We start from the raw sequence: 18,104 nt of genomic DNA, 5'->3' as shown, positions 1-18,104 counted from the left end.
TATTAAGTCATATTAAATAGATCTAAGCAATTGTGAAAGAAAAACAGTGACGATTTGAGCTATACTAATGATATTCGGCATCGGTGCCTCAAGGAGCAATTTATAAGCTGTTTTTGAAAAATGAACAGTGTCAATAGGGTTTCTTTGGGGACTGCTTTCGAGTCCGTCGTATAATTTCATGATTTTATTTTGGGATAATTTGAGGGCTTTCTGGGTTCATAGGGGCGATTTCGGGATAATTTCAGGCGCGCTTCGTAGCTGTCCTTGGATAATTTCAAGTTTGTCTACAGGATTGAATCGGGGATTATTTTAAGGGATGTGGATTTGCAGATTATTTCAGAACTACTACGTTTCAGCATTAAATCTGCACAATATCGGGATTGTTTCGAAATTGTTTTCAGTACTAAGGACTGCGTTTGAAAAAATTGTCCATCACTAAATACCAAAATCTTTCTAAACCAGTAGTCCGATTTTAAAAGCAAATATCATTTACATGTTTATTCAGTTACAATTTTTATTTTATGTTTAAACTTTTTCATTTATTTTGTAAAATTTTTTAATTTATCGGCCACCCCTTCCATTAACGATTTTCTTGTACTATTTGAGTTACAGTACGCCATTTCTCCCGAAAATCTTCAGCGTTCCGTGTCACTTTCTTAGTCGCCTTGATTTTCCTTATCTTTCGATTTATCTCAGTTCTGGGCCGTTCGGCGGATTTGCTTCTCTAGGCTCTAAAATCACATTATTTTTGAGTACCATTCCAAAGCCAATTTGCGGTAATGGCATGTGGCTAGGCCCGGCCAAAAGAAGGCTGAAACCTTATTGCGTGTTTATGGTTCCCGTTGTGACAAAAAAGCTGCTTCTTTCGCCACAGCTGCATATTGCCTGCCAAACCAGAAATTTTGACTGCCTTTTTGTTTTGAAGTTTTCGTCTACATTACTCCGCGAGTCTGCAGTGTAAAATTCTTGGCCTGGAAGCTGCGAAAAATCGGCTAAAACATAAGTTACGTCGTCCATAATACAGCGACTGAACTTTTGAAAAATTTGGTTTTAATTTTTTGGCACGTTGTTTTGCTTCAATGTTCTTCACAGCATTTCTGTCTGAAACTTTCTGAACTTTAAATGTCTTGAGACCAGCCTCCTTTTTAGCTTTGCCGACCAACAACTCGGAACATTCCAGTTGCTGCGCATATTTTCTGCCCGAAATACTGGGGTTTCTCCGTAAACTGATTATAATTTTATTCATATTTTGGTTACTGATCCCTTTTTTTCTGCAAGAGCCAGGCTTTCGAGTGACACCCAACTCCTCGCTGAAGCTTTGTAAAACTCTTGGCACAGTTTTTGGGCACACCTTTACATCCCTCGCAATGTTTTTGAAAGTCCACTGATGATGGTCTTGATAAAATTGCACAATTTGTTTACGTACTTCCAATTCGCTTGCCATTTTTAATCGAATAAAAGTGCTTAGAGAAAATATTTATGTACAAAATATTTTTGACATTTATAACAAGGCATACCGCAAAAAAATAATTTAAATACATAAATTTGGAAAAGGGTTATTTGATTAAATAAAGGTGACAATTTTTTCAAGCGCTGACCTTATAACTTATAACTTTAGGATCATTTTAAGGACTCCCTCTGGGATCGCACCCAGACTATTTTGAAACCATTTCAAGAATTTCTCCAAATCATTACTTGATAGTTTCGATGCTATTTCGATGTAATTCGGAAATATCTTCGCATGGTTTTGGGACTATTTAGGTATCAGTCGGGTACTATATCCATATCAATTCGTGATTATTAAGGGAAGAACTTCGTTTCCCTTTAGTGAATATTTTGGAACTCTCTTCAGATATAATTTAACGTCCTAACTAACTGTCCTAGACAGGGTAAGAGTTAGAACAATTTTGCAACGATATTTCGTCAACCGTTGTAAATTTTGGTTTTTATACGGACCTTTAGTGTTCAATGTCGTTCCTTATAGAATGTTTTCGGTATCATTTCAGGATGATTTTCGGAAATATTTTGGGATTATTTCGCGAACATTTTCGGGTTTTTTTCCAAGATTATAACCCGATTGTTTTAGGTATCATTAAAGGTTTATTCTGGGACGGTTTCGTGACTTAGTATCTCCAGATTATTTCGAATTGTTTAGCTTGTAACTTGTCGACAATTTTGGAACCTGATTTAGAAGTATTATTATTATGAAAATATTTTTATTTATTTTTAATATAAGGAAATGGCTAAGTGAATAGACACCAGTATGAATGCAGATGTAATCGAGTTCAAAACTCAGCACATCACAAGATAGCCGATGAAGAATTGATTTTCAGAAACATGTTATCGCCGTGTGCAATTTTTGTAATTTTTCTGTAATATCAATAACAAAGAAAAATTGTATAATACAATGAGACTCTCTTGCTAATCAAAACCATAAAAATATTTTTATTCAAATTTAAAGCTAGGTATATAACGCTCAATTCCACCTGAATTAAGACTCTTTATAACACTGCGTTACAAAAACGAGCTTTAGTTCTGTCCTATGAACCAAATATACTGTGACGAATATTAGTGACACTAAGTGATACTCACATCACTAATCTGAAACTAAGTAAATAAAGCCACAACAACAATAAAGCAAACTGCCACACTTGTATGTACGTAAACAAATTAATCATTATGTCTACACATATGTCCATACAAGCAGCGGAGCGAACAGCACAAACACAAGCATATATCTGAGATACTCCCAAAAGTAGGCAATCATCGGTGGAAGTATCACTCACATATACACGTGCATCTGTAGTTATAGGTGGTAATTTTATAGCTGGTAAACAAGTAGCAAATTCTAGAAATAGAAACGCCTAGAAGTATGTCAACGAGGAAACCAAGGAGTATAAAAGCAGCAGCTGAGGCACGACGAATCAGTTTGATTTAAGCACGATATCTGTCGAGAAGTAGAAGTGTTATTGTGAAGTACTTTAATAGGGGCTATTTTGCATTATAGAATTCTAGAGTTATTTATTCAACAGTTTAGTGATTCGAACGTTAGCAGAAGGTTGCAAATAAGCGGAATTGCACTAAAATCGTTACAATACTTTTTCGGAAAGGGGAGAAAAAATAAAAATACACGTGTATCGGCGATTTTCATGTACACGTCAGAATTTTTTTTTATGTATAAAGTATAAAGCTCGTATTGTCCGTCTGTCCGCCATAAACAGTTTGGTGTTAGAAAGTTACTATTGATAAACTACAAATATATGGAGTAGGATGGGTCGAGAAACTATTTTTTATTCGGAACGCTTTAGTATTTTAAAAATTTGGAGGCCCTTCAAGTTATGCTGAAAAAAGTGAAAAAAAAAAAATTCAGGAAAATCTGAGAATTGATAAAAATCTATTTTTTTTTTAAATTGACGTGATACAGACATTTCCACGAGTCTGCCTGCAAAAATTCAGCTCGATTGTATTATATGTACCTATGTAAATTGAATCGTGAACGCTCGTTATCCAAAATTCACTAACACTGTTGCACCTTCATTGTTGCAATATGCGAAATTCTAATTGTATTAATCTTCATAGAATCATCTACTTTTACCTGTCAGGTACTTACATAGGTATGTGTATGCACACCCCCTGCATTGAAATATCTATATATGTAATTAAAAGCGCAAAATTCAAATCAAATTATACTCACGATGCATTCAGGTCTAGTCAACTTAATGTCTCGCCAATGTACCGAAGAGCATCGGATGCAATGCCTTTGCTGATGCAGGACGTATCACCGGTATATACATATTTACCTACAATGCATACATTCTTATCATATAGCAACCTCTATATGTATGAAACATGTTACGCCACTGAAATTATCACTATTCTAATAGCTTTGTTTCAGCTACTGTTCGTGTTGACAATAAGTATGAAGTAAGAACCCGTGCATTAGTAGACATACCCGCCAGAAAATATTCACCTTATTTTAGTGATTATTTTCATCAAACAGCTTGGAACTTACGAAATCTCCAATGGGGAGACTTGCACTTGACTCAGCATGTAAACGGTTAACTCATAAATTCCCAGGGTCTAGAACAAAATTTATGAAGCTGGAAGTGAGGAGAAATAAAAGAAAGCGGAACGGAAAGAAAGTGAAAGAGGGGTGAAAAGGATTAGTGAGAGGAAAGGAAGTGGAAGATCAAGAGATTGGAGATACGATACGAAAAGAGAGTTGGTTTCTGGAATCGAGAGGGAGGAGAGCAAAGAAAAAAGGTAGTGGAAGCGAAATAGTGGGTGTAGTAAAAAGGAAGCGTGAGAGGAAAAGTAATGGTAAATTAAAAAAAGAGATCAATGGATCCGGAAAGAGAGTAGGTTCCGGAACCGAAATTGGGTGTGAAAAGAGAAGGAAATATCGAAGTGTAGCGTGGGAGGCCGAGCCAGCGGAGTAGGGAAAGGGAAAGGAATACGAAAAAAAAGAGGAAAAGTGAAAGTTAAGTCAACAAAGCTCTTCTTATTTGGGGAAGTTATATCATGGTATCTGTGCAAAGAATATAGAATATTGGGATGACAAAACAGGCAGAGCATGGGATCCGAAAAGAGCAAGAAGAATAGGAAGAAAAAAGGCATTAAGGAAGGCTAAGTTTGGGTGTAACCAAACATTACATACTCAGCTGAGAGCTTAGCTGCATTGGTTTCGTAGGGTTTCGTAGATGGTTTATAAGTAGTTTTTAATTCCATATTACATACATTAGGGAAATATCGACCAAATTGTAGACCAAGGGTGACGTTTTTTGGAACAATTTTCCTTAATCCTTTGTCAAATAAGGGAAAATCACCATGTAGGGAAATGAACCTAGGGTAACCCTGGAATGTGTTTGTATGACATGGGTATCAAATGAAAGGTGTTAATGAGTATTTTAAAAGGGAGTGGGCCTTTGTATATGTTCGGCCAAAATGTCGATACCGCTAATTTATGTATATATGTAATGCCACGAACAGTATTCCTGCCACGATTCCAAGGGCTTTTGATTTCGCCCCGCAGAACTTTTTCGTTTTCTTCTACTTAATATGGTAGGTGTCACTCCCATTTTACAAAGTTTTTTTTTTTTTAAGTTATATTTTGCGTCAAAAAACCAATCCAATCACCATGTTTCATCCCTTTTCGAAATCGAAAAAGTGTGCGAGTTATAGTCGGATTTCGCCCATTTTTAATACCAAGGTAAAGTGAGTGCAGATAAGTAAATGAACTAAGTTTAGTAAAGATATATCGATTGTTGCTCAAGTTATCGTGTTAACGGCCGAGCGGAACGACAGACGACCGACTGTGTATAAAAACTGGGCGGGGCTTTTGAAATTTTCTTTTATTTTTGTATTTTGTTGCACCATATCATTACTGGAGTTGAATATTGACATAATTTACTTATATACTGTAAAGATATTCAATATTTGTTAAAATTTGACTTAAACAAATTTTTTTTTAAGTGTACGTGTTCGTCATCCGATTTTGCTAATTTTTATTTAGAACACATATAGTAATAGGAGTAACGTTCCTGCCAAATTTCATCATGATATCTTCAACGACTGCCAAGTTACAGCTTGAAAACTTTTAAATTACCCTCTTTTAAAAGTGGGCGGTGCCACGCCCTTTGTCCCAAATTTTACTAATTTTCTATTCTGCGTCATAAGGTCAACCCACCTACCAAGTTTCATCGCTTTATTCGTCTTTGGTAATGAATGTCGCACTTTTTCGGTTTTTCAAAATTTTCGATATCGAAAAAGTGGGCGTGGTTATAGTCCGATTTCGTTCATTTTAAACAGCGATCTGAGATGAGTGCCCAGGAACTTACATACCAAATTCCATTAAGATACCTCAAAATTTACTCAAGTTACGGACGGACATAGCTGAATGAATTTCTTTTTTCGCCCAGATCATTTTGATATATAGAAGTATATATCTATCTCGATTAGTTTATGCCGTTACGGGGTACCGTTATGCGAACAAAATATATATACTCGGTGAGCTCTGCTCAGCTGAGTATAAAAAGAGTATGAGGGGGTGGAAAAAATTGAAAAGGTGAGTGGTGTGGTAAAGGGAGAAGGAGTGGGAGAATAAGAGAAAAAAGGGAATGAGTAGGGGTAATAAGCAGAAAAGCGCGAGGAAGGAGGAGGAACAGATCAGCCCAAAATCTCTTCGGAGGTTATATCTCCTTGTATTTATTTTGTTTTTAAACGATTTTATTTAGGTTGACTTGACAGACTGGCTGGTTGGATGGCTGGCACGAATTTTGTAATTGAAATTTAAGTAACTTCGCGATAAGCTACAAGCTTGAAACTTGGAATATAGTTCAGAACTCGATCACAATGCAATAATAAGAAAAAAATTGCCGCTAGGTGGCGCAAGGATCGAGATGCTCACAAAAATCGTATTTGTGGTCCGATTTGGCTCATATTTGGAACACATAATACATACAAGAATAGAAAGCGACCTATGAAAAAAATCGCCGCTAGGTGGCGCAAGGATCGTATTTGTGGTCCGATTGGGCTCATATTTGGAACACATAATAAATAAGAGAATAGAAAGCCACCTATGAAAAAAATCGCCGCTAGGTGGCGCAAAGATCGAGATATTCACAAAAATCGTATTTGTGGTCCGATTTGGCTCATATTTGGAACACATAATACATACATGAATAGAAAGCGAATTATGAAAAAAAATTGACGCTAGGTGGCGCAAAGATCGAGATATTCACAAAAATCGTATTTGTGGTCCGATTTGGCTCATATTTGGAACATATAATACATACGAGAATAGAAAGCGATCTATGAAAAAAAATCGCCGCTAGGTGGCGCAAAGCGAGATATTCAAAAAAGTCGTATTTGTGGTCCGATTTGGTGCATATTTGGAACACATAATACATATATGAAAAGAAAGCGACCTATGATGTCCGATTTGGCTCATATTTGGAAAAAATATTACATACAGTCCTGTAGAACTGACATCAAAATATCTTGGAGTTGGAGGAGGGACAAGCATACGTGGCGCAGAGCCGAGTAAAGTCTTTGGAAGGATTATGTATTGTGAAATTAGATTGTAGCAAATTGTCAGGAAAGTCCTTGCAGTAATGAGTCACTAAATGAACTGAATGGACGCGTAAGTTTATATAGTCATATATAAGACCAACTGAACCCTAATCACATTTTTAGAAATTTCACGCGTCCAACGCTTTTATTTAATTGTCTGATCAACACCCTAGATTGATGAGGATTGTGATGACTAGTACCTAGGACCTACCTAATTATTTTCAAGCTTTTAGTATAATTATTATTTCATGTAAGTATTGTTTTCAATAAAACCGTTTAACTTAAAAATTTTTTTTAATTATTTTATATATAATATATATTTTATGCAATCGATTGTTTAAATAATAGAAAAGCCAGCGCATAGTTTGGGGTTGCGTACTGCATTCATTATAATTTACTTCTAATTACCGCATTCCTTAAATCTCCTAATCATTTTCATGATTTCTTGATGGGCATCTGCGTGAGCACTTACACATGTACATGGTTTACATCGTGACTTCGACCTCGACAAAACTGCCGCTGCAGTTGCAATCTCGTTTGTTTTTCCAGGATTTCAATGTTTCTCTATAGTTTTTTGTTCTTGTCTTTTTTTGTAAATACATCAACTTTATCTCAAACGTGATGCCACGCACTTGTCCTCTGTTTCACGAGTGTGCCTTTGCATTGTCATTTTATAAATTAAGTAATGTGTGGTATATGGCTATATGTAATATAAATACATATGTATATATGTATGAATATTAGATATTGTTGATATCATAGCTAATATGATATTTGTTATTGCATGAATCGTGTGACCCAAATACTGTGGCATAATAGCCGAAGCCCGATGTTAAGATTTTTGCTCTCTGACTTTATTGTGAAAGTGTAATACAAGAAATGGCATTGTATTTATGGAGATAGGGCAGCATCCATTTTGGAAATCATCATACAAATGTACATGTGCTTTCTTTAATACATATGTATCTGCAATATATATGAAGCGATAATTGTATGGGTATCAATAGCTTGAATGACACTCTCCATTGCCATTTAAAAACTTTTTCACTTAGCTCTTAAAAAACTTTCGAGTTTTTTGAGAATACAAGATGAAATGATCTCAGTTCAGATTCCCCAGCGGGTTAGGGGGTCAGAATATACCCGCGGTAGGTATGCCTGTCGTAAGAGGCGACTAAAATACCAGATTCAAGGGGCTGTGTAGCGCAACGCTTCATGTTGCCAGCGGAATATATAGCTTCTCCAAACCCATTTGTCAACCTCGCCTATCCGCGGCGAATCCTGTTTCATTAACAGACGATGCTCTAGCGACCCCCAGCTCCTCATGGAACTTGGGGGTGGGAGGGATGGCCTGAAGGTTTAATGTGGCCATATAAAACGTTCCCGAGATGGTCGGGCTAGCACCTTAATGGTGCTGTGTTACCGGAGCGTACCGGATCTGTATCCGGCAAAGGACCATCAAATCGATAACACTCCCCAAATCCTTTGGCGAGTAACCTGATCGCTACAACAACAACAACAACATCTCAGTTCAGGATGAGTCAGATAGGCCCATATAGTGAACGCTCCAACTGCTAACTTAGAATTTGAAGTGCTCTCGAAATAGCCCTTAAGGTGGAACAATGATATCTATGGCCAGATTATGTATGACGTTGTTGTTGTTGTTGTATTAACGATTCAAGGGGCTGATAAGCGCAATACAAAGCTTTATAGATTCAGAGCTTCCGCAACAAAATTTTCAACCTCACCTACGTGAGGGAAATCCTGTTATAAATATAAATGTATTATACACATATTTAACAGGCGGGGCTCTGGCGACCACAGGTTTCTCATGGAACTAGGAGATTGTCTATCGATAATACAACATGATGTATGACGTCAAGACATCTTGCGTCGCTCAGGATAACGGTCACTCACTCAAGTTAATGAATGCTCTATCATACAACTTTTCCTTCATTACTCGTTCCGATGTACATTATTTGACACTAAATGATAAATCTAATATTTAAATACTTATCAGGTACTGATAATATCGTCTCATAGTCTGTACAAATATACGGATAATAATTTTAAAAAGCAAGAGGGTTCTTGATGGAATTCCCAGGCTTAAATTCTATCGACAAGCACACAGCATAACACAGTTTTATTCTTTTGCATCATTTAATACGAAAATTTATTGCCCTGGCCAGCTTGTAGGCTGCCTTTTATAGTCCGGTACTGCGGAAGTTTTTACATCGAGATGTTTCTACATACATATCTCTGGTTTATTCCGGAATGAATTTATAGAGTAGAGTATTGGATATACTGTCTTATAAATGAAAATTGCGTAATTTTCCTAGGAGGTTCACGTGATCACTCGGTACGAGGTGCTGCACCCTACTTTAGGAAAAGGTTAAATTCGGTATATCTCCACAAATGCTTGAAATAGCTATCCAATATTTGATGTAAATTCCATATTTAAGGGAGCTGGGAGTGGGGGTGAGTGTGACAATGAGAGTGGGATGGAAGTGTGAGTATGTGTGGGAATAAGAGTTGGAGTGGGTAGTGCAATGAGAGTAGGCGAGGGAGTTGGTAGTGTGAGTAGGAGTTGGAGTGGTAATGGGAGTGGATGGTGCAGTGGGAGTAGGAATTGAAGTGAAAGTGGGTGTGGGAGTGTACGTTATAGTCGGGTTAGAAATTAGAAAGGGAATGGGCGATGAAGTGAGAGTGGGAGTGGGTGGTGAAGTGAGAGTGAGGGGGTGGGGGGTTTTGGAAAACTTCTAACCAGTACTTTGGCTAAAATTATTAGGCTATACTGCCATCCATAGCAAAAAGTAAATTTCAATTTAAGATTTTGTTTAATCTTTCACTTTGAATTTTAAGTCAGTATTTATTTAGTTAATGATTAATTGTAATCACATAAATTTGAATTAAAATTCCTAAAAGGCAGTACGCGCACTTTACTGTCTTTTTGCTAAGGATGGCAGTATATAACTGCATACTCCACAATTCACAGAAAATAACAAATACAAATAAAGAACTTTTAATGCAAATATTTGTAAACACTTGGTTTCAAAGTTTTCGCAAAACGATTCAATGATGTTTTTCGTAAAGTTAACCTATGTAAGTAAATACAACCTTGATTAAATCGTTTTTAATTTTTTATTTTTATTTTCAACAACACCTATTTCGGCAAACCCTAATGAACCAATACGTACTAAGTTTATTAAAGATATATCGATTTTTGCTCAAGTTATCGTGTTAACGGCCGAGCGGAAGGACAGACGGAAGACTGTGTATAAAAACTGGGCGTGGCTTCAACCGATTTCGCCCAGAAAACAGTTAACGTCATAAAATCTATGCACGTTCCAAATTTCACAAGGTTCGGTAAATTTTTGTTCGACTTATAGCATTAAAAGTATTCTAGACGAATTAAATGAAAAAGGGCGGAGCCACGCCCATTTTGAAATTTTCTTTTATTTTTGTATTTTGTTGCATCATATCATTACTGGAGTTTAATGTTGACATAATGTACTTATATACTGTAAAGATATTCAATTTTTTGTTAAAATTTGACTTAAAAAAAACAAATTTAACAAGAAGTCCTTCAAGTTGTCTTACGCGTATTGTTGCATAAGGCAACACTTGTTTACAGCTACGCAGTTAAATTTCGCTCAATAACCGCCAACAAGCCCACACATTAAATATTTACATATGGGCGTATGTATGTGCATATATAAAGACATCATACCACAATAACAAAATGTATGTATGGATGTACATACGAATATGTAAATATGCGTTTGAAGAAAAAATTACTAAACACAAAAGTATGAGACAAATTTGAGTGAAAATTCGTTCAAGAAAACATGTGCAATGTGTCTGAACATATCAAAAAGTGAGAAGACGACTAGCAGCAGGTGTGTTACGGGTGAATCTCCTATGAGTGGGGAGGTGTTAAAAGTATTTGCATTAAATATGTATTGAGACGCACTTAGTAACGCACTTTAACACACCCTCTCAGCCTTCAGTTCCGTACATGTTAATGCTCTTTGTACCTGCATAGTCCTTTCTTGTAGATCGCGACGTAGCTTTACGAAAACGTACAATATTTTCCGCTAAACAATTGCCTATAAATTTTGTCAGAGTCAGGAAAATAATTCATTCCGCACAAAATATCGTTGGCTGGTATTGCTTTTACTGCTGCTGCTCTCCGAGGCGAACATCTTCCAGTGTTGCCGTTTTGTAGATAAATTTCCAATTGTGAAAGAATTTGATTGTGATTGTTACGTTTTTGGCGAACACTATATTGTACGGAAATTTGGGGAACTTTTTTTTTTAAAACATGGTGAAAAATATGTGTCTTGTTTACTTTTCTGAAAAAAAATATGAAAAAGATGGTTTATAAAAAATTATAACCAAATATTAGTTTGAAATTCCTCAGAAATTTCACCAATGATAATTTTAGAAAATAAATTAATCTACCATGCCGGAAAATATATGTAAAAATAAATAAATGAGATAACCTCCGAAGAGATTTTAGGCCGAGCTTCTCTTCCAATTTGCGTCATGCTCCTTTTTAATTTTTCCTACAAATTGGCGGGACGGGACCTACTTGTTTTATGCCGGCTCCGAACGACATCTGCAAGGCAGATGAGTTTTCACTGAGAGCTTTTCATGGCAGAAATACACTCGGAGCGCTTGCCAAACACTGCCGAGGAGCGACCTCGCTTAGAAAAATTTTCTTCTAAGGAGTCGGCATAAAACATGTAGGTCCCGTCCGGCCAATTTGTAGGGAAAATCGAAAGGAGTACGACGCAAATTGGAAGAGAAGCTCGGCCTAAAATCTCTTTGGAGGTTATTGCGCCTTACATTTTTTTTATATGTACAATTGTGTGTCAAGTTATGTATTTGAATAAGTTTTGAACTTGTTAAGAGGTTTTGCATCTGAACTTCTTATTTGAGTAATTTTTCTAGATATATGTACATACTTCAGCCAATTACTCTTTCTACCTCTTAAACCTTTTTATGTGATGAACAAAATTTACCTGCAGGTGAAAGTTATAAAATAAAAAAAGTAAGTACTCAACGCGATGTATCTCCGAGAATATTTAGGCCGATCTTCTTTTAAAATTTGCATCGTGCTCCTTTTTAATTTTCCTACAAATTGGCGGGACTCACAAGTTGTATGCGCACTCCGAACGTCAAGGCAGTAACGAGGGGGCTACATCGCTTAGAAACACTTTTTCCTAATTGAAAAAAACTTTTTTCTAAATTTTCGATGCTGCCCTACCATCACACCACCATTTAATTTTATTTAATTGTATTTTAATTTATTATATTGTATTATATTTTGTTAATTTTTTTTATATTTTATTTTACCTTCTTTTGTTTTATTTTATTTTTTTAGTAAAATTGTTTCTTAGTTTAATTTTTGCTTTAGTTTATTTTATTTTGCTTCATTTAATTGAATCTAATTTAATTTATATCATCTCATTTTATTTATTTTATTAATTTTCTTTGTTAGTTTCTTTTATTTAAATTTAGTTTTATTATATTATGTCTTAATTAAATATTTTTTTTATTTTATATCATTTCACTTTATTTCATTTTATCCCATTTTCATTTTTTGTATTATTGTATTCTATTTTATCTTGTTTTCTTTTGTATTGATTTACTAAATTTTCTTATTTTATTTCATTTTATCTTATTTTATTTTGTTATGTTTGATTTTTATTTTTTGCTTTATTTAATTTTTTTTAGTTTTTTTATTTAATATTATTTTGTTGTATATTATTTTTTTATTTATTCTATTCAATTTAATTTAATAATTTATCTTACTTTATATTATTTTCTTTTTATCTTTTGCTTTATTTTAATTTATTGTAATTTATTTTATCTTATTTCATTTTAATTTATTTTGTTAATTTTTTTAACATTATTTTCTTTTATTTCATATTTTATTTTATTTTCTTTCACCTTATTTCATATTATTTTATTTTGATAAATTTTGTTTTATTTTATTTATATTTTTTTTTTGTTTCGTTTTATTTTCTTCTTAAGGTTTTATTTTATTTTATTTTAACTTATTTAATTTTTTAATTTCGTTTAATTTTATTATATTTTGTCTTAATTAATTTTTTTTAAATCTATGATCATCAAGAATATTTTTTTTTTTTTTAATTTTATCTTATTTATGTTTATTTTAGTTTTTTTTTTTTTTAATTTTATTTTGTTGCATTTTATTTATTCTCTGTTTTTTCCTTTAGTTTTTTTTTATTTTTATTTGGTTTAATGTTATTTTATTATATTTTCTTTCACCTTATTTTATTATTTCATTTTTTGTTTTTTTTTTTTTAATTTGTTTAATTTTCTTTTATTTTGCTTTATGCCCACAAAATCTCCCTCAATTTTTTCCTTGTTCAATCCATTTCGCAAATTTCCTAATTGGCAACCCCAGTGTATGCATTTGTATAAGGAACAATACTGTAAAAACAAAAGCAACAATTAAGTATCCATACGATAGAAAAATCACCCCATTTTTATATAAACTTTGCCCAGTTTTAACCTGTTTCACTACATATCAGCATTAGGCTCATGGTACAATATGACACGTTTCCATATTACGCTCTTTTCCTTCTCCCAACGCTCTCTCATACAACACTTATTATAAAATCGTGCTGCCATTTACTTCTGCCGTTATAGAAAATGCTCGATATCTCTCGAAATTTTAGAAACATTTAAGCTTTTTTTAACTTTGCTTGAAACTATTAAAATTACAGTCAAGAAAGCATATTGGGCGACAGTGGTTGTGACGGGCACTCTCTCTTCATTCGCCAAAAATTAGGCATCACTCGCGAATATACTCGCTCGCTACGCTTGCCACACTTGAATGAATGTGGAAGGATGATTATAAAATAGCAAAAGAGCGACAGGTAAATGTGTGTAATGTGAAAAAATAACACTGAAATTGAGTGTTCAAATAAATCAACCCAAAAGTGCTTAGCCCAGTATCAATTCGTACGCTCCCCATAACGTCTGCCATAGAAATAGTGGATACGTCGTGGTTGTCGTGTACGGAAGCAAATCAGCAAAAGAAGAAACAGCAGACAAAAAAGGCTGTGCCTCTGCAATAGTTTTGTTATGAGAAAGAAATTTAAATAATTAATAAATTTATGAAGAAAAACGCAAGTAATTTAAAGTGAAAATTAAAAATCTGAAATTGTTATAGTTTTTTGCTACAAAATTAAATTTTATGTAGAAGTGAATTTTGAATCAAATAAAAGGGGGTGAAGTGAAAAAAAATTAAAAATACCTTTGATGAAAATTCGTGAAATGTTTGTGTGAGAATTGCTCGTGATAAAATCGGTAAAAAAATCGCATGTTTTTTTAAAAAAGTCTTTATAAAAATTAATTTGCAGAAATGCGTACAAATATTTGTGAAAATATTATGAGTTCAAATTTTAAAAATATTGTGCTTTTCATCGAATGAAAATTTTTTCTTCACACTCATATACGCATACAAAAACACATACATACATCTAATACATGTAAAATTACGCATGCACAAGCGCACATTTTTCACAACTTCGTTGACGTTGTTTCTGTTGATTTTGTTGTTGTCGTTTCGCGTTTTCGCACTCTGGGTGCTCTTTATGTCTTTTGCGAGAAAATATTTCCTTTTGAAGTGATGATGTTTTAAAAGATTTAAATGCACCTGAATTATTACTCTTTGGGTTTTGAAATGAATGTAAATGCAGGGTGTCACAGTAGCATTCATAGTAAAATAAGCTTTATGATATTTACTTTTGAAGTGATGATGTTTTAAAAGATTTAAATGCACCTGAATTATTACTCTTTGGGTTTTGAAATGAATGTAAATGCAGGGTGTCACAGTAGCATTCATATTAAAATAAGCTTTATGATTGACACTGCCCAATAAAAATTTTGTTTAATAATAGGGCTGTTCAAAATTTTTTATATTGAAGTGCAAACTCTTTAAAATTGAAAAAAGAAAAAAATTATTTTGTATCTTTATAAAATTTTGATCGTCCCCTTAATGAATAAGTTTTAAATTAAAATTTTTCTCAGTGCTACAATATTTTGGAAAAATTTTTTGTTGTCAATTTGTTAGTGTAAATTTGAATATCATACCGAAGTGCTTTGGCTTCATACGGAAGTGCTTTTTCTTTGCACTTTCATATGAAATTCAGGCACTTTCATATGATTCGAATTTATAAGTGAGTGCATATGGGAGTGTTATGAAAATTTTGTTATATTCAAAGTGTGAATTTTTATTTGTGCCTATTCTTCAGGGCAAAACAGAAACAAAAGTTCAAGCGGCAAAATCCGAATTTTCGAACAATTTGTTTTGGCATTTTTGACCCTCTATAACGCAAAAGGATGATCCAATATATAAATAGTAATTATTTAATGTGAAAACCTAAACAAAACCAAAAAATTGTGGTGCGAACATGTAGTTTAGGCAAAGAGGATAGACTTAAATAAGATTCGTCAGTAGCTCTTCTGGAAATACTCAATGTTTGCTATGAGGTAGTCACTATTTTTTGTGAAAAACATGCTATACTTTTTTTTTGGCATATTTGTGTTTATTGTATTTATTTTATTAATTAATTAATTCTTTTTCCAAAAATCGCAATTGCAAAAAAGATGCCCACACCGCATAAATATATAGAAGGTAATTAACCAAAACTCCCTCATCGGAAACATTTTTTGCTTTTCAGGGAAGAACTCGCCACTCTTTGGGTCAAGCTTTTGTATAAATGTATTCGAAATTTTTGGGTGAACTTAACTAGTTATAAGGGGAAAAAATTAATCCTGCAGAAAGTTTTTCAAACTATTTTCAAGACTGGAATTATAGATTTGCGATCCTTCGCATTGAGGATCAGTGTATGATACTGTTTTTAGAAAAGGGTGTTCGAAAAACGGGATCGCGAAGATTTTAAACCCAAATAGGTCAAATCATGGCGGAACGATACAAGGTGGCAGCATGGTGAGATACCTACAAACATAAATAAAAGTTCCTTGTGCTTTGTTTTTGTAAATTCGATGGACAAATGTCAAAATCGTACTGCACCGGAAGTTGATGTATCAAATGAAATAAAAAAAAGTTCATAATCAGCTGTCCCATGCTGCCACCTTGTGTCGTTCCGCCATGGGTCAAATAAGGAAAATAAGTTTCTATATAAATATTTCACAATGCTACTATTGGCAAGATAAAATGCCAAACTTTTTAGAAATGTCCACTTTTTTAGCTTCTCTTCCAATTTTTTTACTGAGAGCTTTTCATGGCAGAAATACACTCGGAGCGCTTGCCAAACACTGCCGAGGGGCGACCCCGCTTAGAAAAATTTTCTTCTAATTGAAAAACCTTATTTCTAAAATTTTGATGTTGCTTTGCCCGCGGTGCGAACACAGGGCATACGGTGTGGCAGGCGGAGCACGCTACCATCACACCACGGTGGCACTTAGTCGGTATAAAATTCCGGTGTTTATTTAGTCGGTATAAAATGCTATTCAAAATTAATTTTGTGAATCATCCAATCTCGGCTTAGGCGATTATGACTTGTGACCACAGATATAAAGAGCCATTGCAGCCAAATGTTTCTAGTAGGTGAGATCAGGCTATTTAGTTCGAAATTTGAAAACTCAAAGATGTAAGTTTCACAGAAAAACTAAACTTACTTTTAAGTGTTTAGGCTAGCTTCCCCATATTTGCACTAATTCATCAACTTTAGACAACTTTACCACACAGGCGCGAAATTTACAATTGAAAACCAAAGGCTTACAAAATAAATAGTCTAGAAAAAAGCTGGTAAAATCAACCGAACTAGGGGTGTCACCCTAAAAATACCAATGAAAACTGTTTAATTAAAATATTTCCGTCAACACTTTAATATTACTGAAGGTTGTTGATATGACAGAGATTTCAGTGGCACCTTGGTCATAAGAGCAAAATGGCGAGTTGTTCGCTATAGAAATGATCAATGAAATCAGTTCTATAAGTAGAAAAATCAGTTAGACTGATTGAAAATCTGTAATTTTTACAGAATATTGAAAACTTGAGACCAACACTTTCTTTACGGTTAAAATTACTACCCAAATTTTTTCTCTTGACAAAAAACTGGGTTGAATTAGCCAAACCATCAATTTTTCCGAATTCATGTTGGCTCTAGAACAACAAACCCGATTTGTTGACTTTATTACCTTTAGTTTTTTGTTGTATCTACAAAAATTTCTATAAGACGAACTTCAGTTCAACGCAAAAGCTTTCAAGAAATTTGTTTATATTTTTTTCTAATGTTTCCCTGTCGCAGCCCCACAGTGCGTCGTTAAAACCAAGCAAGGCAAGGCAAACACCAGGCAAGACAGGCCGAATACGTAGCTCGTATGCTGTGTAACATTATTGTTGTCATGGTCGTCATCAATGCCGTCGTAGTATCGTCGTTGTTGGCGTGGTAGTTGAACGTAGTAGTAGTGTCGTTGGATGAACAGACAATTAAAACTGGTTGGAAGGAGCAACCAACCCCACGGAAGGGCAAGTTAGATAGATATTAAGAAAGTTAAAAAAGTTTAAAAAATAAATCAAAATAAGTACAATACTGATTATGCAGTATATGAATGCCGTTGTTGATAGTGCTAAGGTAATCCAATAAATAAATATGAAGTGAAGTAAGGAAGAATGGATGATAAAATATAGGAATGTGAATTCTGAAACTCATTTTGTTGGGTTAAATTAATTGAAAAAAAAAATATTTCAAAAAAGGAGCTACATATAAAGAAAACAAATTTCATTTGAAAAATCATACAGAACCCAAACAAAACATTCAAACTCCTTAACACAAATTACTTATTAAGAAATTTTAAATAAATCAGGTAAATAAAAAGTTTAACAACAAAAAGCAAAAACTAAATAAAGTGGCGAACAAATTGTGTGTTCTGGTGCCCAAAAACAACAATATATTATTAATACAGGAACTGTGCTACAGTAAAAACAGCAACAACATGAGAAAATAAATTGTATAAAAAGTTTTCGA

At 34.0% G+C, this 18,104-nt stretch overlaps 1 protein-coding gene across 21 annotated transcripts in view; it reads left to right on the top strand.

Annotated features, from left to right (window-relative positions):
* Positions 1-18,104, top strand: part of enc (encore) — a 188,324-nt gene that overhangs the window by 60,205 nt on the left and 110,015 nt on the right. For 3 of the 21 annotated variants that reach the window (XM_067756606.1, XM_067756603.1, XM_067756600.1), the window contains exon 1: positions 14,240-14,415. The exons of 14 other annotated variants lie outside the window; for them this stretch is intronic. The gene's annotated coding sequence lies outside the window, so the exon portion shown is untranslated. 4 more of the 21 variants (XM_067756607.1, XM_067756602.1, XM_067756601.1 and 1 more) reach the window with 4 other exon arrangements.

This window comes from Eurosta solidaginis, chromosome 5 (genome assembly GCF_040869045.1).
Source record: "Eurosta solidaginis isolate ZX-2024a chromosome 5, ASM4086904v1, whole genome shotgun sequence".
Taxonomy (NCBI): Eukaryota; Metazoa; Arthropoda; class Insecta; order Diptera; family Tephritidae; genus Eurosta; species Eurosta solidaginis.
Note: the sequence above shows the minus strand (reverse complement) of the source record. Positions and strands in the feature narration are given on the sequence as shown.